Below are 23,890 nucleotides of genomic sequence, written 5' to 3' on the forward strand. Positions count from 1 at the left end.
CCTAGTCCAAGTTCGAGGGCTTGGTTCTTGTGGGAGACAAAACACTGATGGACTCTCTGAACACTACCATGCCATTCCATTGGTCCACTGCCTCTGCTCGATACCTATGCATTAAACTCGCACCCAATTTACAGATATGCGCGTGGCTCAATTTCAGCCTCCTTTTTCGCGAGACTAAAACCTCTGACTGCATGGAGAAACCACTCCCTCTCCTGGGTGAGACACAGCTCAACACTCAAAATGACATTGCTACTGCTTATCCCGTATCCTCTAGGCCATGCCACTACACATTCCAAAGGACGACATCTCACACTTGCAAGCAATTTGCATGCAATATGTCTAGAGGGGAGGCCAATCCCGACTTGCTGCAAAGGCCTGTATGAGGGGCCCCAAGGATGGTGGATTGGGGATCCCAAATCTTGCCCTATACTACCAAGCCTCACACCTCCAGTAAGTGATTGATGGCTCAGGGGGGAATCTGACAAACGGTGATGTCACATTGACCAGATTCTGGCAGCTAGACCTGTAGGCGCTGTCCTGTGGGTCCCCAAAAGGATGAGAGAGAGTTTGCTGTATTTCTTCGGGTCTTTTCCCTCCCCACTCACGCCTATACTTGGCAATGCGCACTTCACCCCAAGCATGTCAAGGAGAGACTTCCAGAATTTGAGGTCCAAAGGCTGCTTCTGCCTTTGGGACTTCTACATCAAGGAGACGCCAATGTCCTTTAAATTCTTTAATGGTGACTACGGCATTCCGGAGACTGAACATTTTTGTTACCTGCATCCCACCAGTAGGGCAGTCGCTACCAGGGCCTTAACTGCGTTTGAAAAAATCCTCCATTGCCTCACTACAACCAAACACCTGTTCTCACAGATTTATAAAATTCTCAAAGACAACATGCCCTTTTAGGAGCGCTGGGAAAAAGATATGAAAATCACATTCGACAGTACACAGTGTAGTGAAATCTTCACTCACACCACCAACTTTGCCAATCACCCCCAAGGCAGGGAGATCTTATATAAACTTCTGTATCGTTGGCACCTAAAGCCCACCAGACTCCATGCCACTGACCCTACCCGTCCTGACACTTGCTGGCAGGGATGTGGGGCGAGTGTCTCCCTCCTACATATTATGTGGGCTTACACCAATTTGGGGTACTTTTAGAACAAAATCTTGCCATTTCTCAAATATAGGGTTACCCCCTCGACAAAATCCTAGAATTCTCTCTCTTGGGTAGACCCCGAGAGGGCTTTTACTCCCTTGGTCCCACTTCAGATAAACAAAGCTCCCACCTCCTGCTGGCAGTTAAACACCCTATCCTCTCCCTTTGGGGCAAGACTGTGACCTCGACCCATGAACAATGGCTCCTTAAACTCTGGCATCTCATTGGGCATGAGAATATGGCTAGCAGATAAATCCAACATTTTCCTTAAGCTGTGGAACCCAGTTCTCTCCTATCTCAACACGGACTACAAAAACCTAACATTTCTTCAAATGTTGTGCATCCTGAGACTGGCCAACCTCTCCCCCTCAGAGGACTAATGGTACATTTCTTATTTCTTGCAACCACGAGTGACCCGGTGTGGGAGGTGGTGGGTGTTGATGGGTTTCGGGAGGGGGGAGTTTATGTGTGGCTACATCCATCAAATAGTTTTGAAAGTTCTCCTTTTCTGTGGAAAATGCAATAAAAACTTATTGAAACTCGAAAGTACATTCAACAATGGCACACTGTTTGTGTTATTTTTTCAGTAGAATTTCTGAGGAAATGTTTTTAAAACCTTATTACTCCTAGGGAGTATGTTCCAATAGCACATCCCAGAGAAAATTATCATGAGGAAACTTGCTTTGCCTTTGTTATAAACTCTTTCCTTCAACTTCGGATACATAACTAAAGGGCAGGCAGTTATCTCGCTAATGCCACACATAACATTCATTAAAGTATTTTTAGAACATTGAGATATGGGAACTTAATCGAAAACAATGGTGTGGTGGAGGGCCTAGAATAAATGATTGAGATGCTTTCGACTAACATTCCAGTATTTCTCTTTGGTGACTGCTTGCTTTATCTTGAACATCTCCCACCAGTGGGTTGAGAGTATTAAGGCAATATGTCGATTTAATCGAAGTTAAATGTTCTGGACCCTTGATGAACTTCCTATGAGTGATGCTACAAGAACACAAGAATATATTAAGCAGAATTACTGCCAATATAAAAATTGTTCCTGCTGAATGAGTCTAATCCAAATGAACAGCCGACTGACTTTCAATGCTACTTGTCCCCAGCTGAGGGTGCGGCCCACGGGTTTATTTTAGCAATGCCTCTTTTGTTTAATAATGCCACATCTGTACAACCATCTTGTCTTCTCAGTTCACACTCACTGCTATCTACTGTGGGTCAGATTCTCTAACTGCATTTTGTAGTACCTAAAGTAGTACCAGTGCTTAATTTGCAAAAACAATAAGTGCCAGGGCCCTCGTCAGGAGGTCACTGCACCTTGCTCCACCTAGTGCCCCTACTAGCGCTGCCAATGACAGTACCAACAGAACTACTAACAATCACACTCCTACAAATGTGACTATTAAGTCTATCCAAGGCCCCCAAAGCTATTATATGAATAATAACCTGTTGTTGCGCTCGTCTCTAAATTAGACTAAAAGCGCCACCATGTGGCAGACTGTCATAAGTACCAGTGTTGACAATTAAGTGCGGGTGCAGAGCACCGGAAAACACCGGCTCGAATTAAGCACTGAGTAGTACTACAGTAGTACTGCTCACATACTACAAAATACAATTTCACAAACCTATGTCCGGAGACCTATGCCTCCGCCACTCCTTTCTTTTCTGTGTGGAGGTCTCTCTGCCATATATACGCATGGATCTCCACACACGTAGGTATATGTTTCTGAAGTAAATGTGGGAGAAACAAGGAAGTGTGGCTGGAAAATGAGAAATACTTACTTCTAAAAGAGTGGGGTTTAGGGAAATTCGTAATGGTCAGAGCTGCTGACTTTGGAACTGAGAACCCAGGTTCAAGTCTCGGCGTCGGCTCTACAGCCTGTAATTCTGGGAAAATTACTTAATATCCCAGTGGCTACAAAAATGAAGGTGTCCTTGTTTAAGGTATCTGGTGCACATGTAAAGTGCTCCAATACCTTCGAGTACAGTTTGCACTATGCAAAACTGGAGAAAAAAACAGAAGGGGTTGGGGGGGGACATGCTAATACAAAACACACCCACAAAACAGTAACACTTGCAGCTCCTAAAATACACTTCTAAATTTACTACAATCTTAAAGCAGTCAAAACAGTTGTAAATGTACTCCAACCCTACCTTCGAACAACTGATACTGCCACACTCCCCCAAAGAAATCAATGGAGGCAGGAAATTAATATAACACCCCATAGGGACTATGATTAAATTAAACTAATTAGTTCAACATTAATATACATGTTTTTTTAAGTGCTTAAATACAATTATTATAATTTAATTAAATATTAAACTTTATTTATTAAATACATTACATTTTTCAATTTGTTTTAAAAATGTAAAAAGTTTTAAAATTAGCTAAATATAAACAATTGAACCATGTTTACTTGAAGGTGAGTACCATTTAATTATTCTTTCAAAAAATTATATTCATAAATACAATAATATGTTTAATTTTAATTACTATTTAATGCACAATTAACTCAAGGAGTCAACATTTTAGAAAATGTTATTTTATTACCAAGTTAATAATAAATTATTTAAATTATTTTAGATAGATTGTAAATTAAATGTTATTATTGTTTTTTTTTAAAAATAAGTAACCCTATTAAATGCCCATATTCTTTCACTTAGGGAGCTCACGTTCTCTGTGGGTGGTGAAGTCCACTACCAATAATGTATCAAAACCACAAAAGAGCTCTAAGAACTAAATAAATCCTTACGTGGCGTACACCGCAACATGGGGAAAGGAAGAAATTCCTTTTTGTTATTTAACTCTCACACACCCTACTGGTGTCATGCTTCATCATCGGGTTCACCCTAACTCTTAAAGGTCAGGGTGGGCTCGACCGTATTTCAGGGAGCTCTTAGGAGACGTAGGCCAGGGGGACTTAAAGATAAAAATCCTACTCTGTTCCCCAGGTATCCCTTTTATTCATGGGGTCGTAGTGGATATTAAAAATAATATAAAACAGGGCCTTCTTGGAGATTGTGGTCCTATGACCCTAATAAACTGCCATGTTTCAGCCCAAAAAATCATATTTGTCCAGATCAGTCCTGGGCTTTCATCAGGGCACAACAAATATTCCCTCCCTGATGTTGACCAAAAATTGTCCAATATTTTTGTGTTGAAGGTACAGAAAGCTGTGACCTCCGTTAAACTAATATTAGGGAATATACTTATCTCACTTCTTCATGTACAAAAAGATTCCGCCTTTAAGGAGAATAAAAGGACACAGAGAACATACAATTATATAGTACAATAATCACAGTCCTAGTGTTCTCTGGCATCCATCATCCACGGGTGCATTTATTCCTTTCATTCCATGACCAATGATAAGTGATCAACATACAGAGCTGAATTAGACCAACTGATCTCAACTTGCCCAATTGGCAGCATGCGTAAATTACCGCACTTTGTTTACTGCTCATCAATATAAAACACCTTATCCCATTGTAAACCATGCACACACTCAAAAAACCAATGTGTATGTAATGTCCACTCATACATGGCGGTAGTGGTCATCCAACATTAACTAATGCAATTATTACCTCAATCGCGGTCTCAGTATAGGTTAAAATAACCATTTTACCACATTTTTGCGTATAAGCGCCCAAGTGCCCTTACCCAATTAGAGGGGAACAAACGTTTCTCATGGATCACGGGAGGGGAAGCCTTGTAGTCACACACTGTTCAGGGAAGTAAAAGTACAACACTGCAGCGTTAGGATTCCCTGCTTTCCACATAACCCCATTACATACCTTTGTCTGTTGCAATCAATCCAGACTTACTACATCAAAGGTCCTGCCCCGTGGTGTACCTATTTGATATCCATGTATCCCGGCATTTGCAAAACACTGCTTTGCATGCCCATTTAAATACACAGGTAATCTCGTAATGTAATTGCTCGATGTGTGTGGGACTGGGCCGGGTGCTTGTCCCCGGCGTCACTTCCTACGCGCGTCTAGGTAGGAACTACCCAAGTTCCAAAGTGATCCTGGGAAATGTAGTGTTGTATCTACTGCATGTGATCTTAATACACCTGATCTCTCAAGTACACACTGCCGCATCACTTCCTGCACGCGTCTAGGTGGAAACTACCCAAGTTCCCAGGTGATTATGGGAAATGTAGTTTTTTATCTACTGCGTGTAGTCTCACCAGTCATTCCCCTTGTTATCTGGGTAATGTGATACCCCGATCGTTCGTCGTGAACCAAATTATGTTTTTGAGTGAAACAAACCGCAATTGAACCTAAGTCACCCTTGTTAGAGTCCAAGGCAATTGCCCTCTTTAGATGAGGTTAAAGGGACGATCATATATGGAGCCTGAGTCTCATTGATAGTGCTGTATTAGTAAAGACTTGCTCATGCTTACGTTTAAGGTCCTATTTCTTTCAATAAGAAATTGCCTGTAGAGAAGGATCTATTTGTATTTCAACAGTTTCATCATATTAACTGGTATATGCCTGTTCTCTATCGGCTGCTACAAACTACCGCAACCTGACAAACGGGAGTAAAATGACATCGCAATGAGTGTCTGAGTCACATGCCCAAATTAGTTTCTATTTAGTGCATTCCAGGGAATTGAGTCATTCAATCCACAGTTGTCAATTCCCAATTTATAAACCCAACGTTGCTCCCTCTCCAGAAGTCTCTTGGTGATGTTGGGACCGTCTTTCACTTTTTCAATTATCGTCCATTCTAGGTCTTTGTCATTGTGTTTCTTTTCCACGTAGTGGGCAGTTAGTTTTGTAGCAGTAATCGCTCTTCTGATTATGCTCCTATGTTCCCCAATGCGAAGCTGCACTTTGCGGGATGTCATGCCAATATATTAGGACCCACACAGACACATGATCATATAAACCACATTTGAAGTGTTACAGTTTGTGTGGACTCTTTGTTCCCAGTCATACTTTAAGCCCCGGTTGATACTTGTGGTGTGCTTTGTGAAAGGGCATACAACACAACTCCCACAGAGAAAATGGCCCTTTACCCGTGGTTGATTCCATAATGTAACTTGAGCATTACATGTGGATTTCCAACTGTCTGTGTGAACCAACGTGTTCCTTATGCTTTTCTTTCTCCTGAACGAGAACATAGGTTTTTCTGATTTTAGTCTCTTAGATGTCAAAATGCGCCACTTGTTGTTTATGGTTTTCTTAATACTGTTAGAAGAGGACTTATGGGTGGTTACACACATGAATGCCTTGAGTTCCTTTTTGGTATTGGTTTCCAATAAAGCCTCACGGGGTGTATTTCGTGATCTGTTTTGAGCTTGCTCAATTACCTTTCTGAGACAGCCTTTCTCCTCCAGTTTCTTTGTGAGATTTTTTGCCTCTTTGTTGTAATCCCTCAAGTTCGAACAGTTCCTCCATATCCTTAGCTATTGTCCGATGGGGAGGTTTTCTCTCAGGGATCGGGGATGTGCGCTGTTAAAGTGCAGTAAACTGTTTCTGTCCGTGGGTTTCTTGTACAACGTACTCTCCAATTTACCTTCTTTGGCCATGATGTTAATGTCTAAGGAGACACACATGTTGTTACAGGAACTGGTAAATTTCAGAAAAGAATGAATGCTGTTGATCCAAGTCATAAATTCAGAGGTGCTGTCTTGATCCCTGTGCCAGATGACAAAAATGTCATCTATGTATCTTAGCCACTTTCGTATCTTGTCGGAAAAGGGGTTGTTGGACCAAATGTATTCCTCCTCTACGTTCCCCATGTAAAGGCAGGCAATACTTGGGGCAAAAGTACTGCCCATGGAAGTCCCATGGACTTGTAGATACAGCTGGTCCTCAAATCTAAAGAAATTTTCCGTGAGGGCAATCCGCATGAGATCAATGATAAATCTCACTGGTGCCTCCCAATGCCACTCTTGTCTTCTCAGTATGTTCTGTATGACTTGAATACTCTCCTCCTGTGGTACGTGCGTGTATAGAGCTTCAACGTCCAGACACAACATAGTTTCATTTTCCGGATCGTATTCGACATCTGTAAGTATATTAAGAAGATGTTTGGTATCTCTTAAGTAAGATTTTATCTTAGGAACGAGTGGACGCAAGAGGAAATCTGTGTCCGCCTACTAGGTGGCATGGAAAATAAAGCTATATGTAGTAACTTTACGGTCATAGTAACATACGTAAGTCTACACCTCAGTGCAATTTTACACACAGAAATGGCAATGGCAAAATAATGTAGAGTAACATGTAAGGTACTGTAATAAACATACATCTGGGTAAACAAGTCTTATGAGGTTAAAGAAACTGAATTGTGTTTCCTTTCACAATATTTGTAGTTAAGAATATGTACTAACTACCAATATCCCCTTCGCCCCCTCCTTTACGTTGGCAGCTCATTAGCTCTGTAGTCCTATGTTGGAGAGCTCCCCAGTTAAGGTGGCACGGGCCGAGCTCTGTAATGTCTCGATGGTGACGTGACCAGATGTCGGGCTACCTTAAGAAGCACGCCTCCTGTGCCCCCCAGGGATCTTATGAAAGGACACACTCGCGAGGAGTGTCTTTCTTATCTGATGTGGAACGCCGTCTCCTAGGGCAGGTAGTGATTCACACTTGACAGCCTGGAATTTTCACGCGGCAAATTACTGAAAAAATATTGATTTTCACTGTCAAAATGCTCCAAAGCAGGACAGAAAGCGAGTCATATATCACTTGGAAATTCGACTAACTCTCTGCAGAAGTCTTGGAATAACTTTTCCTTTTTTTAGAAGCCCTGAAACATCATTTAAAAAAGAGCTACGTTTTTAATTGGAAATAACGTTAAATTCTAAATAACATTACACGGGTAGATTGAAATATAGCACATGTAGACTAAAATCGTGATCTAATTAGCTAAATTAGTTCTATGAATTTTGAGACATTTTCCTGGGCGCTTATATGCATGACAGTGCTATGAAGGTCCGAAACCATTTTTAAGACAACATTTGCGCCTAACCTTTATATTAATGCAAAAACATTTAAAAACAAGGTGTTTCAGAGAGTGCCAAAAGTACACGTTTCTTAATACTTATTACATTTAATAAGACTTACATTCTGCTGCCAGACTTCTGCAATTAAGTCAATCAAGCAACACATGCACACACAGAAATCCGAGCATCCTCGCTCAGACTGAAGCCAACGACCCACCTCACTTTGCCTTTTGTGATACTACATTGGTGTCCAGTCAAGCAAAGGGTAAAATATAGCACTCTGCCTGGCACACACAGCCCTGTGGGGCCACTACCCTGTTATCGCACAAATATTTCTGTCACACCAGTCGACCAGACGCCTATGTACTGCCATTTTGCCTGTATGTGTACCCTATTATGTATTATGTAAACCACATAATTACTACTATGTAAACACTGTGAAGAGCTCTGATGCCTTCTGGTCAAGTTTGCGCTACATAAAACTCTACAAATAAAATAAATAAAAAATTAAATCCAAAGCTCTGGGGAACGATTCATCGCCATGTCCTGACATATGTGGCAGCCTTGAACCAACCATAGTAGCCCTAATGACGAAAACGCATTTATGATAAGGGTAGTCCAAAGCCAGAGTGAACCACAAAGCAGCCCACTCACAACAAATGCACAACCAAACCTCTTTTTCAGCTCTGGCTAGCCTCATGTTTGCCAATCATAATAAAAATACATAGATATATAGATAAATACAGTGGCTTTCAGTCAGCCCTCTTCATCCATTGGTCTGTTCAACAGTCATTCAAATTTTGCTTCCGCCCACCAAAGCATAACAATATAGGGCAATGGCTCAGCCCACTTCTTCCATAGCCTGCCTTGCACTGTGAGTGACGGCACTTTGCCAAAGCTTGTGGTAAAACCTCTGTGGGGACTATCTCAAACCAGGGATGTAGTCAAAGCCTATCCTTGTAGGGACTAAGTGACCATCCCCACAATGCATCTGCGACACTTCTTTAATTTACTCTGCTCTTTTACTCTGGTTAACTTTATTGATTTAGTATTCATCCAAGATGATGTAATGTTAGAATAGTAATTTAACACTTGATGAAGGTCAACATTAGGATGCTGTGGACATTACTTTAGCGGTGTTGCACGTGTACAGGAGTTTCAAGTCTTGAATTACTTTGCTATAGTAAGTTTGCTACTGATGGTTTTAGTTCAATAATATGCACGCTAAAAGGTAGAAACATATTATATACTCATTAATGTTTTAATGGTTTAAAAAGTTGATTAATGTTCAATTTTACTTTATACCTAGATGTTCTAGTTGCTTCATGTCAACAGGGAGCCCTCATTGACCCAGATAAGCAATGAATATTCCAAGATGGCTGCCACATTTCTTTGTACATAAGGGGCCTCCTTAGCATCAGTCATTGCTCACCAGTTCACTCCGTCCTTGTTTTGCTCACAGGAACTTGATGAACCAAGGAAACCTTTACCTGTCCCTAAAATGTATCGTCACTCACCTCCACGCCTAGTGTTTTCTTTTTTGCATGAGAGGAGTGATCCACACAGCCTCTGCGTCTACAAGATGGAGGGCCCCTGCTCGCCTCTAGATGTACTGCTCTCTTTCCGCTACCAATCTGCCCCCTTCTGATCTTCTATAACATCCCGTCCTCCTTCTAACGCCCTTTTCAAGTAGTCTTTGGGTAACGTGAGCGATATACAAAGACTTTAAGTGAGACACAAACCACCAGTAGAATCCCAACAAGCATTGCCAAAGGTGGGTTTAATCGTTGATTTGGGGCTAATGTACAGTGTGCATTCATCTTTAGAGTTGCATGCTAATGGTGGGTACAGCTAAATATCAGGTAGACCTCTTCCAGGAACTGAATCAGAGGCTGTTCAGCTTGTGTTGTTTTGATCAGAGATGATTGTCTATTAGTTTTATTGTGATTGTATACCAATAATAATGTACTAAGAATATAAGACGTTTTTAAACCTACATGTGATCATATTGTTTTAATTGTATAACATTTTTGATACTGTCATATTAGTTTGTTCATCGTTTTAATGTGATATTTTGCTCTTTATATCTAATTGATAATCATTATATGTTGTACTTTGTACAACCATAATCACTGACTGTACTGCAGATTTGTTTGCCCAACACATGATCCATACATTCACGTTTTCTGAATGGGGACTCGCTTTGATTTCTCTGGCCCACTAGAAAGCCACATTAACTATAGTGTCACAGATAGGGCTGCCTTCACTTGACCACCACCAAAAGCGTGCTAGGTCTGGGATCAAAACAATTAAATGTAATGGATATTTGTGAGGGTTCTGGAGTTATGTTATGTCGTTGATTAGTTGCAGTTTTCTTGGAGCTCTGAAAGATACCACAACAGCTACAGCAATTAAATAAAACAGCAATCAAATAAAAACAAACACAAATGTATAAAGTTAATGAAATGTTAAAAGGTTTTTAATTTGTTTCGCAAAACCAGAAGAGAAGACAGTGAGCGAAGATCTAAATGCAGTTTGCTCCGTTCTCTCGCTGTAGCCACAGAGAAGGCCCTGTTGCCAAGGGAGACGTAGGGATGTCTAGAAGATACTGGCCTGCAGAGCCAGAAGGGCACTTATGTGTGTGCAGCTGGAATTTGGAGTTCGGAAAAGATGTAGCAGAACCATGGATTGCTACATTGGACACGGATCAATAACTTGAATAGAACTATTGTAATGATAGGTAACCAATGCAAATAAGCTAGGTAGCGGAAAATGTGATCATGACGGCAAGTGTCAGATATCAATCACGCTGCAATGTTCTATAACAACTAGAGCCTTCCTAAAAGCTTTTCAGGATGACCCTACTAACATGAGTTGCCATAGTCTAGGCGAGATTGTATTGATGTAACAGCAGCAGCAGTGTGGTAATCAGAGGTGATGTGTGGCAGAACTTTCTTTAGGAGTCTAATAAGCCAAAAGCATATATTTGCTTCTTTGGAGATCTGTGACTCAAGGGAGAGGTCTGAATCAATGTTGATACACAAGTTAATGACGACTTTAGAGGGAGACGTTACTGTTCCCATGGCTTTTGGCTAACTCGAGTTGTTGATGGAGTCCCTGGTACGAGAAGCTCAGTTTTGGCTGTAACAAGTTTACAGCTACTCAGTGCCACACAACCGCTAGAAACAGTGAGTTCAGTGGAGATGGTGAAAGAGATGGATAATTGAAATATATAGGAGTATCAGCTCGGGTTGGTTGGACAGAAAGAACAGATCAGAGGACCGCAAAGGAGCAAGTTGTTACAATTTCCTAAAATAACAAATATCCAGTGGTGGGGTGCAGAGAGTGAGAGGTGATGAGGGTGTCCACCACCACAGACTCAGAGACTGAATTTTGAAATGGAAAATACCTTATCTAGCTTTGGTGGTATAAGTTTGGGTGTACCTGGTGGATTGGTATCAACAGCAGAGTCTTGTTTGCGCTTCATCTGATATTTTCTATTTTAGTAATATTGCAATAATATCTGAGCAATTAAAAAGGTTAATGGTTATCACAGCGATCTTGGGAAGGTGTGACCTGATTCTCTCTACACATTGACGCATATATATCCTCGATTACACTAAACAGCTCCTTGGGTACACTGGGTGCATGGATAATATGTTTTGAATAGTGGTTCTGCTTTGCCAGTGGTATGTGTTGTTTGCACCTTGTAAGGACAGTACAGTACTATTATTTCGATAGGGAATAATAATTAAGTTGCAAAGTGTGTCATTATTAGGTATTTGTATACACTATCATGTTGGCTTACTGCAGATGCAGATTCTGTGAGGCACCAGAAGCAAACAAGGATGACAAAACCAAAAGCTGGATGAAGGACGTCACTGATACCACAGTGAGCATCTGCATTAAAGGACATGCACTGGAAGGCAATCTGAGCATTCTGTGCCTCAGGCTACAGCCTACACCATGGCCTCAAAATACACTACAACATCTGTGGATAAGCATTAGCTTGCGTGTTGTCTGCACAATGCGTTGTCATGAATCAAGCCATCAAGCTTTGTGAGGACAACTGTGGAGTGAATAGTGGAGGCTGGGCCCTCTTGGGTTGGTAGTGAGATCCACTAGGAAATACCTGCATGACCTGCCCTATTCACATCCCTCATACGGATGCAAGGGCCTTTCTTTGGCACATAATGAGCCCTGAGTACATGATTTAGTAGTGTGTGTGTGTTCACATGTGTGTGGAGCTTACTGCTCTGAACTACTAAGGAGAAAGAGGTTCAAGGTAAATAAACCTTGTGACTTTGAAGCAGGGAAACCCATGTTCCAATCCTGGCTTCCTCCCTAAACTCATTGATGTGATCCTGTACACATTACTTTATCTCCATGTGTCTCTGTTCACATCGGACAAAAACTGAGAGTTAATAGATGCAATTCAGTTTGCAGGTGTGCTATTCAAGAAAACTAATTCCTATAGAGCGCATGGCAAGAGACACATTCTGCACCATGAAAGGTATTTTTATTCATTACTCGCAGTTTAAAGCAAGGGTTAAATATCAACTTTTTACACACTCATGCTCCAGTCAGTTCCCCGCGCCAAGGGTACCCCACGGTACCAGCAGCACTTTTAGATATGTCATTCATTCAGTCATTCGTTCACACACTACTTAAGATTAAGTGCCCTCCAATTGTTTCCACTTTTAGCAGATAAGAGAATCCAGACCCAGGGATATTAAGTAAAGTGTTCGATAGAGAAGCCGGAATAAGAATGGACTTAATGCGCTTTATACATCCTGCCAAGTATGTCACTTGGCACATAAATGAAAGAGAAGGTGCAGCACAGACAGAGGAAGGTAAATAAAACTCCAACTACTGTGTGATAAGATCAGTTATTGGGAGTCCAGGTGGGAGGGTGTTCCAGAGGCGGTCGTCCTCCCACGAAGAGGTTCCAAACAGTTCATTGGTTGGTGAATACTTAGCACCCATACAAAAAAATTAACAGCGCTCCTAAACCAGACAAAGTTCGATTTCAACAAAACGTCAGTAAGCGTTCTAATGTTGGCCTTTTTCTACAGCTGGTCTAAGAAAATTATTTGACTTTTTGGTTTTTTTCCCTGCTACATTGTGTCTCTTGGCAATTAATATCACTAAATCTATGTTGCCCTTGTTTATTAACAAACGGTTAGAAGAATCTTTTCTGCAAAGATTCATGTTAGATACAAAGTTGCATTTGGTTAAAAACTAAGAAAAGCACTGCACACTGTTTGCTCAAAGTGTGCCACACGTATTCTAAGAGACTGCTGTGGGATTACCATTCAGTTTGTTGATTCTTTATTGTGTAAACAATGCACATAATCAAAATAGTTTGCTCCAATTCTACCAGATTTGTTTCCCCCACAGTTATTCACAAGTGACTACAGTCTACATTACAGACATAAAGCGAAATGACAGCCGAGCAAACACACACAAAAAGAGAAGTCTAAACTGATCATGATGGCAACACAGACACGAAATATTTTAAGCTGAGGACCTGCTGGTTTAATTTGTAATTTAATGAATTGCACTGAATTTAATTAATGGTATAATTTTTAACAAAATGCATTGCCCTTTCTTGTATGGCTGTCTGCTGGACTAGACTATTTATTTCAGTCTGCTTAGATCCTCATTACAAGTATATTGGCGGTAATCACACACGGTATTACCATGGGATCAGAAGTACATCCACCCTAAGCCCACAAAGAATGGGACATTGTATGCAGAAGTTGGGAATACCAGGCCACTCATAATAAAAGCTTCAATTGTGGTCTTTAAGACCGGTCAAGAGCTTCCACACAAAACACAGGTGATCAGCTCAAGGGATGAGAAATACTCCATTTCGTATGTAATAGTTTATTCAAATTTTATTTTTGGATGTTATAGTGTCTGAACTCTACTTTTAGGTCACTTTGTAAAAAGCCTACTCAATCTCCACCAAAGACTATGGCATTCAGGTGCATAGCTTCAAAGGGTGCAGTAGGTGCAGCAGCACCGGGGCCCAGAGGCCGACACACTACACCCTGATTGTCGCTCTATTATAGTGTTGAAAGTAAACAGTGGCCAGGGTCGGCCATTTCCTTTCCTGGGCCCATGACGCACTGGCTATGCTGAAGGAAAGGCCATCTGCTTGGGACTTTGGCAAACTCTCGAAGCAAAGTCCAAAGAGTGAGGACCACGAGGCCAGTTCATTCGTTTTTTATTTTAATGCAGATTTATACAGCGCGAACTCGGCCCGAAGGTATTGGAGCGCTTTACATGAGCACCAGTTACGTTACACATTCAGGCACGGGGAGATTAAGTGATTTGCCCAGAATCACAGGATATGGACGCGACCCCGAGGCTCGAACCCTGGTTTCCAGCACCAAAGTCGGCAGTCTAGCCGACGGACCACATCGTCTCCCCAGGGGTAACTAGGTCACAAACATACATTCCACATACATACGACCAATCATATCTGCCCACAAGCAGTAACTACCTCCTGCTCCTAGTTTGCTATACTAGAATGAGGCATAACACGTGACACTGCGAGAGTCCCGGCAGCCGCAGCGGAGCTCGCGCAGTTCTGCCCTGTGAGCCGCACGTGCGCCCTCCAGTCCCGTGCACGCCTCCACCTGCGCGTCCACCTGACCCTCAGGAATGGGGAGGGTCTGGCACCGGCTTCGAGGAGGCGGGAGCAGGGGCCGGGCTCGCAGGCTCAGCTCCCAGCCTGCTCCATCCGTGAATGCGCGGCCCGGGGCTACGAACTTCTTTGAATCTGTGAAAAGGCTGCGTGCGGCCCGGGGAGCTGCTCGGGCGGCACTTGCACAATGAGTGGGAGAGGAAAGCTGTTTACAGCAATCACTGCTAATAATCCGCTGTAATCTCACCCGCGATAAAACAAAAACGAGACGAAAAGAGGCAATTACGGCCGCACATCACTGAAAACGGCGAGAGAAGCACGCATTAGGAAGCAAGTCTGGAAAAATAAATACACATTTTACATAATGCAACCTGGACACGCTGTTTCCTTGGAAACCCGCTCTGAGCAAATGCATACGTGTTGGGGGAGTTTTGGAAAGTTTTATCTTTCGAGCCAAACTTTGTAAGTGGGTGCTATCAAGAACAAACGTGAAATGAGAACAGTTAAACGTTTCTATTCAGTTGCCGGTGTGTTCTACGTAAAATTGATCGTGCCTTGTTATTTTGGACAGCAAGTGCTGTTCGTGATTTAATTTAACCACTGTTTAAGAAATGCATTCGTTTATTTACATGTACATACATTTATCGGTATTTCTGTATGTGTATAAATATGCATAGTTTACGCTCGTGGGCTGTGTGTACACACGTATACTGGTATATTCTACACATCATATGTGTGCTTTGTACAAATAAACGTATATACTCGTGGTCTGTGCGTGCATGTGCTGTGTACACAGATGCGTATCCTACACCAACGGAATGCGGGTGTCATGTTCACACACATAAAGGTATCGTCTACGCTCATGGGCCGTGTATGTGTTGTGTGCATGCTTACATAAGTACTTTACATACGCAAAGTCTGCGTGCCCATGTGTGCTATATACACTTCCTATCGGCATGGACCCTGTGCGCGTGCATGCATATATATATATATACATACACACACCAGAGGCGCAACTAGAGCCACATTTTGGGGGGGGCTGAGCAAAAATTTCGGGGGGGGCTGAACTTTAAGCAATAGGCAGAGTGGAGCTGCAGGGGCTCTTAGAAGGGGTGAAACAACAGCGAGGCCTCATTAACATGCAAATGGTCTTTTAAAGACCTGTGAAGTGCTCGGGTGCGGCTGCTTTTTTGCCCGGGAAAGTGTCTCATCCCGGGCTGCCACACACGACGGGGGGGCTGAAGCCCTGTGAGTCCAATGGGTGTTGCGCGCCTGACACACACACACGTATGTGTGTATAAACAGTCATGCACTCATTAACTCAGTGCACCTGTATAACGTATCTCTGTCATGGATGCTGTGTGTTTTGTCCATATCCATACCTATGTTCTATACTCGCCCCGTGCGTGTGGCCCTGTGTATGTGTGTATCTGTTGACACATGTATGCATCTCCTAAGGTCATGCAGGTGTGTACACATGCTAGTTTGCTCTACACTCTAGCTGAGTGTGTTTTGTAAGAGTACATCTTATGGATACTATAGACTGAAGTAGGCAGTAGCATTACTTTATACATTACAGTGCAGTAACGGAGTATTTAGATCTATTAAAGAAAGTCACCATCACACAGTGCAAGGGATCCGACAGGTTATAGCGTGACGAGGCTGAGCGCAGGAAGAGCGGGGCTGCAGACCTGCTCCTTAGCAGCAGCGAATAAACTCAAAACAAGAAAGTATGAAACTGACCTTTGCAGCAGTGGAAGGTGAGGGTGCTGGGAGGGGTCCTGGGGTCCTGCGTGTGGGGTCGGTGTTGGGGCGCACTCCCTCCAAGCCCTGGCCTGTGGGTGCAGAAGCGGTGAGTGGGAGCCCGGGCAGCCTCTTACCTCCCCTCCATCCGGAGCAGCTCTACGCCCGATAAGGACAAGAAAGGAGCAGGAAAGGGAGGCGGCGGCGGACTACACAGCAGCAGGTTTAAGAAGGGGGAAGGAAGGCATGGTTAGGCAGGCACTGACATCCCAGCCCCCCTCCTTGCTCCTTAACCCCTCCCTCCCGCGGAACACCTTCCCGAGTGGCGGGGCTCTAATCTCAGGGGAGGCGCGCGCCCCCTCCTTCTCCTGGCCCCCCTCCCCGGGCCAGCCTTTATGTTGGACATTAGTGCCGTCTTCGCGCCTCTGGAAGGTGAGCCCCTCCGAGGGGGCTCGCCTCTGCGTCAGACGGGCTTCATTCAGGGAGCGGGTGGGGTGCACGGCTCCTGCAGCCCGAACGGTGTAATTAAAGTGAGGGGCGAACAACAAACCAAGGGTTGCTGTCCCAGACAAAGGGAGCTCCCACGGTCAGCCCCAGGTCGTGGGTTCAAATGAGGCCATCTGGTCACTCTTCTGTCGGACTCTGAGGTGGTCCCTGGCCCGAGCAGGCCAGTGACGCAGCAACAGGCTTGCCCATTTACACTCCTTATGCCTCTTACCCTCAGTGGCATCGAGAGCAAATGGTAAACAATAGCTGGTGTAATAATGTGCATCAAAACCTATTATGTGTATTTTCTTGCGAGGCGAGAGGTTGTAAAGCACCCCCCACCCCCCAATTGCAGAGGCCTCCGAGATTTTCCAAACCTTCCAATCTACTAAAAGCACCCACCTTCTCCCTCTATGTAGGGGTGTATGCGGTGCAGCTCTATGCGGAAAGTGGGAAACCATAACCTGTGTGCTCTAAATCTGCATTTACCAAATGTAGTCAAATGTTAAATGCATGATTTGCCACACACCACAGCTAGCTGTAATGATTCTCTTTTCGGCTAATCTCCCCCCCCCCCCGCAATATGTTGCTGCTATTATGCCATATAAAATACCCACAATTAAAAACGAAATGGCTCTGCACATTTCAGTCAAGAAATATCACTGTTCGCTACAGATATTCCAATCAAATAGCTGAAATAATGCATTATCTAAAGGTACTGGCACCTTCAAAGGCCTACTCAGGGTGGAGAAGGAAAACACTCTTTACCCATGCTTGCTTCTTTACACCCAACAATCATAGACATCCCCGGATGTTGCCTTGTTTGCTGAACTGCCTAGCGAGGTCCTCCCTGAGCCAGAACATACGCAACCCAGGACCGGTATCACCTTGAGCAATTGCCAGTAGTTACACTTATTGCAAGTATGCCTCCTGTCACCTTTTGTGTGTTTGATGTACCACTCTTAGTGGCCAGGGTGTTCCCAGACAAGGGTTTGTGCTTATTGTGCCACTGTTCCCAAACTTCACCCGATAAAGCCACCAGGACCAAGCTACACCCAACTTACGAGCCCCAATCAGGGCAAAACTGGTCTTGAGTTGCTTGTGTTCTGGTTCAGGGAGGACCTGCCCTGGCAGTTCGGGCTCGACTGTTCCTACTGGAACAGAGTCACGATTGTTTTGCAAATGGCTGAAGCCAAACTAAGGTGGCATAGTGGGGAAAAGAATGGTGGGTTGGAGTGCTACCCCAAGCAATTGCCAGTGGTTAGATCCAATGCAAGCACTCCTCCCATCAACTTTTATGTGTTCCATTTAAAAATGGCTCTGTCGGTTAAAGAAGCATTACTCAAAGCTTTTAAATAATCACCAACTCTTTTCAATATATTTTGAATGTTGTTAGAATTTGGGTTTCTGGTTGGCAGAGGTATGCACCCTATCTAAGCAGGAACCACTATCCTATTTAGGGTAGGTCACAATACACCCTAAATTATCCCATCTCACCCTCTGGTAGCTTAGCAAAGAGCAGTTAGGCTTAACTTAAGAGGCAATGTGTAAAGTATTTGTGCAACACTTCATACAACACAGTGAAAACAAAGACTCCACACCAGGTACGAAAAATAGATTATGATTTAATAAATAAAACAAGACCAAAACAACAAAAATCCTATGTGTAGAAGTCAAGATATGAATTTGTAACAAATGCAAAAATAGTGCTCAGAAGCAAATAGTGCTCAAAAAGTTAATTGGTTGCGCTGTACTTTGACAAAGTCAAGTGTTCAGGCCGCCTACAATAGAGCGCAGGCTGGCTACTGGACCCACACAGGGCCCCCTGATCAAAAGTACCCTGATCCTTGTCTCAGTATGCTATGCGTCGATGATTCCCAAGCAGGTGGGCTGGAGTTTTCCATGCAACTGTGGCGATGTGTCCGTTCCATTGAGAGAAGCGCTAGTTCCAAGTGCGGTGGTTCCGAAGGCGATGCACTGAGCTAATTTATGCTGGAGGAGCAATGCTTTGATCTTCTCCGCTCAGTGGCGGCGATGCGTGGATTTCGAAGCAGTGGTTCTGGTTGCAATGAGGCGGTTCCGAGTGCTATGCAATGGTCAAGTTCTTGCAACAGCTTCGATGTGTCAGTTCTGATCTCGCGGCAGAGGATGCGTTGATTCCCCTGGAGTAAACTTCTAGGTTGACTTCCAAGGGTCCAGGACTGGGGTGGTACCATTTAGCAGGATAAACTCTCAAGCAGATGAGGCCAAGGGTTGGACCAACGGGTCTAAGTATTTTGCGTCCCTGAGACTTGGGCAACAGGAGACACGCCAACAAGCCCTTGGAGTCATTCTGGGTTCAAGTGATACAGGTTTAATCCTTCTCATCCAGGCAGGGCAACAGCAGACTGCAGGACAGCTCAGCAAGGCAAGAACGCAGCAAGGAAGAGTCCAGCGGAGCAGCAGTCCAGCACAGTGGCAGTCCTTTCAGCAGCACAGCAGTTCTTCCTGGCAGAGTAGTCACCGGTCCAGAAGTGTACTGATTTGGTAATGCCAGAGGTCCAGTACTTATACCCAGTGTTGCCTTTGAAGTGGGGGATACTTCAAAGAAAGCTTTGGCGTGCACAGACGTTTTCCCTTCCTGCCCTTGCTCCAGACACACTAGAGGGAGGTAATCAATCTTTTGTGTGGGAACAGGACAAAGCCCTTTCAGGTGTAAATGTCAGCCCCTCCCTTCCTGCTCAGGATGGCCTATCTGCATGCAGATGACCACTCAGGCACACCTATCCTTTCTTTGTGTGTGACTATCCAGATGGAATGCAGGAAGGCAGCTATCACTCACCACAGACATGTATTACAGAGACCGCCTGAAGGCACCAACTGGCTAAAGAAAATAAATGCCAACTTTCTGAAAATGCCATTTGCTAAACGGGAATTTAAAATCCAACTTCACCATAAGTTGTGATTTTAAATTGTGAGTTCAGTGACACTAAACTTGATAAGTCTATCTCTTCACAATTGGGAGTTACACTTAAAAGATGTAAAACGGTAATCACAATGTTAGCCTATGGGAGAGACAGGTCTTATAGTAGTGAAAATTGAAATTGGGAGTTTCTTCTCTACTAAGAAATGTAAAGTTAAAAAGAACATGTCCTGACTTTTAAATACATTGTACCCTGCCCTGTGGGTTATACAGGGCTTACCTTAGGGGTGACTTACGTGTGTAAAAAGGGAAGGTTTAGGCCTGGCAAGAGGGTTTACTTGCCAGGTCGACATGGCAGTGTGAAACTGCACACACAGGCTATGCAGTGGCAAGCCCGAGACATGGTTAAGGGCCTCCGTATGTGGTGGGACAATCAGTGCTGCAGGTAGACTAGTAGCATTTAATTTACAGACCCTCGGCACATGTAGTGCACTTTACTAGGGACTTGTAAGTAAATTAAATATGTCAATTGGGTATGAGCCAATGTTACTATGTTTAGGCGAGAGAGCACAAGCACGTTAGCACTGGATAGCAGTGGTAAAAGTGCACAGAGTCCTCAAGCCAGGTCAGAAATAGAGGAGGAGGAAGGCAAGAAACGTATGGGGTGACCCTGCAGAAAGTGCCATTTCCAACAAATGCCTTGACCTGAAACGTGGGCATTCCTTGTTGATAATGTGGATACCAACTAAGGTTTTGTAACAACTTATGTTGTCCTAAAAATACTACGGAATTCTCAGTTTTTGCCCTTTGCCTAATTGAAGAAGTCGCCTGGAGACATCTTCACAAAGATTTTTCTTTTCATAGAGGCCAATATTCTCTCTTATTATTTTCCTCTTTGTGCGGCAACATGATGTTTGTGAGTGCACTTTATGCAGTGTACAGAACAATGCTTGTAGCCAAAAGTGTATGTTTTGAGGGGGGGCCCCAATATTTATAACAAAAGGTCCAGGGATTGATTCTCCATGGTAATGAGGTATAGGATGGCACACTATGACAAGATTTTAATGCAGGTACATTGTTTTTGGTGTAGCTTTGTTATGATTAGTATCCTCTACTTAAAGAAGTATTTAGAAAGATTGGTTACGTGTTTTGAAGAACGATGAGCTGGTTGAAATTAGAAATCATTTTGTTCCCTTTGGAATCAATAGGAAATTGGTGACAAAGAATACAATGTAGAGCTCACAGGAACAGTTACATTTGGTCAAATGTAATGAAACTCTGAAGAGATTTTCTGATTTCTGACTCAGGGAATTTTGGGGAAAATGAGTGGGAAATTCTTAAGCCCAAATGTGGGAAAAAAGGAATTTGTTAAGAAAAGAGTAGTCATTTAGCCAGAAACATAACTTATGAATAGTTAGAATTTCTGCTTCCAGCGGACTTAAATTATGTCTCTTTTTGGAATTCTCGGGAAACAGTTTGATAAAGGATATATGTTAAAGTGCATTTAAATAAGTATATAGAAAAGAAGCAAGGAGAGTTGTGTGACTTGAGAAAGAACAGAGATGGAGTAAAATAATTGCTGCCTTACGAAACGGTAAAATTAAACTATTCTGGGATCTGATAGCAAAATCAGTAGGTAGTGTAAAACTATCTGTGTCACGCCCAGTGGGCAAGGAAACTTGGGCCCTGTATATTACGGATCTATATAGTATAAAAAGGCAGGGTGAAGCTGATGAAATTCCAAGGGCCCCTGTTCAACATGTTAATACAAAAGTTGAAAATGTTGCCCGTGCTGTGAACCCACCGACAATTTGAGAGATAGAACAACTAATAAAGAAATTGAAGCCATCAAGATCCCAGGGACAAATGGGCTGACGACTGACATTTTGAAATTAGACCCTATTTGTGGGCGCAAGTTTTCGCCCCTTGAAGCTGTTATTGAGAATAATACAATTCCGGCTTTCTGGATGGGGAGTATCCGGATACCGCTATACAAAAAAAGGAAAATGAGATATACCTGGTAACTATAGGATGATCACCCTCTTGGATATAAGGAGCAACATTTATGCTAAACATTTATTAAAGAGCTTGGAGGAATATGAGGTGATGGAACAAATCCTGCCAATGACCCAATTGGTGTTACGAGCGCAGGGCACTCAACAGTGGATGGATGTTTGGCTCTAAAACTGATAGTAGAAAAATATGCTGCCAAGTCAAATCAACATGTTTGTAGCGTGTGTATTGACTTAGCAGCTTTTGATACAATAAATGGAGCCAAATTACTGAATAAACTATTAGATAGGAATATTCCACCAGATATATTAAATCTGACTATTACACTGCGCAAAGGTTCCTGGGCACAGGTCGAACTAGGAAGCACGGGGCTGTATCTCGGAAAATCCATGCACCAAACGGACTGCGCCAGGGCTGAATTCTGGTACCGTTGTTGTTCTCTACTTAGATATCAGATATCCCGGAGACTCTGGGGGCAGTCCGGGCACCCCCCCCCAAATTGGTGGATGTTGCTTTAGCTCATTTTTTTAATGCTGATGATACAGATTTGCTCAATTTGACGCTAGTAGAATTACATTGACAAATCAATGAATTTGGTAGATACTGTGAGACTAATGAATTAGTTGGAAATATGGAAAAAACAAAAATAATGAGGTTTTCTAAAGAGGGGTGTAAGAGCAAGATTTCGGGTGGTGGCGGGCTGGCAGACAAGTAGTGGTAGTTCTGGAATATAAGTGGTTGGGAGTTGTTATAAAAAAATAATGGAAATTTTAGGTCCCATGTAGAAATAGTGTCACAGAAAGCAATAGCGGCATCGAGTGCCCCCCAGGGGCAGGATGGGGAGCAGGGATATAAGTCAGTGGAAGTATTGAAAGAAGCATATAACCTAAAAGTTGCAAGACGGATGCTACGTGGGTGCGAAATCCTAGAGGAAACATCAACCCAGCAATTTCTGAGGGTGGAAGTGTCAATTTTGGAAAAGTTGATTAAGGCTTCCTAAACGGTCTATAAATAGTGGTGTATGATTGGAATTGGCCCAGATACGTTTATTATTTAAATACCATCAGAGGCTGTTGAGTTGTAAAGATCATTTGGAGGGGGGCATGCCTGGTAACCTAAGACAAGTAATTAACTCCCATTGGAAGGAGCAAAAGATATTACAGTGGCAGAAGAATTTACAAAGCGTAATACTAAGACTAGAGGTAGGTAGGCCACATAACTAAAACTGGAGACATTTCAAGAATGTGTAGGAAGAAATTGATAAAAAGATAGGTGGAGCAAGTTGGCCTTTTTCAGTGATGCTAAAGACTGTGGGGCATATTTACATGAAAATGGAGCAGCATGGTAGCGCAAGCAATTTTGCTGCGCCGAGCTGCGTCATTTTCAAAATGCAGGGATGCACTGTATTACCAAGAATACAGTGCATCCCTGTGCTCGCGCCGGCACTAAAACAGCTGCCTAGCACCAACACAGACACCCTTGCAGCATGATGATTGTGTTTGTGCAGGAAGGGACACCTTCCTGCCCAAAAACAATCATTAATGGTGTTTTGCTCCTTTTATATGTGCTGCAGAATGTAGAACACATAGAAAGAGCAGAAAGGAGAAATAAAAGTTTTTCTCCTCGTTGCGCCACATTAACGCTTCCTTTTGAAAGGCATTAGTTTTTGGCGCTGCCTCAGATTTTCAGATCCTTGTAAATCTGAAGCAGTGTCAAAAAGCCATGGGTGTTGCAGGGAACGCCCACAGCAACACCCATTGCATGCCCCTTTGCCGCAGAAAACTGCGTTGCAGAGGGTCAGATTTACAAGGCTGTGTTAAGTCACACAAAGTGGCTGAACGCGGCCTTGTCTATATGGGCTTGCATAGAGCGCCACTGGAGCGCCTAAAACAGTGACCCTCCAGGGGCTTGTAAATATGCCCCTATCCGTGCAGACCAGTAACCTTGTTCTTTGCATTAAG

General features: G+C 43.2%; 1 protein-coding gene across 3 annotated transcripts in view; it reads right to left on the minus strand.

Annotated features, from left to right (window-relative positions):
- COL14A1 (collagen type XIV alpha 1 chain) overlaps positions 1-16,695 on the minus strand; it is a 513,241-nt gene extending 496,546 nt beyond the window's left edge. For 2 of the 3 annotated variants that reach the window (XM_085605041.1, XM_085605042.1), the window contains exon 1: positions 16,529-16,695. The gene's annotated coding sequence lies outside the window, so the exon portion shown is untranslated. The remainder of the gene's footprint in view (positions 1-16,528) is intronic. The other variant, XM_085605043.1, reaches the window with a different exon arrangement.
- Between the last annotated feature and the right edge of the window lie 7,195 nt (positions 16,696-23,890).

Source organism: Triturus cristatus, chromosome 5_1 (genome assembly GCF_964204655.1).
Source record: "Triturus cristatus chromosome 5_1, aTriCri1.1, whole genome shotgun sequence".
In the NCBI taxonomy this organism is placed as follows: domain Eukaryota; kingdom Metazoa; phylum Chordata; class Amphibia; order Caudata; family Salamandridae; genus Triturus; species Triturus cristatus.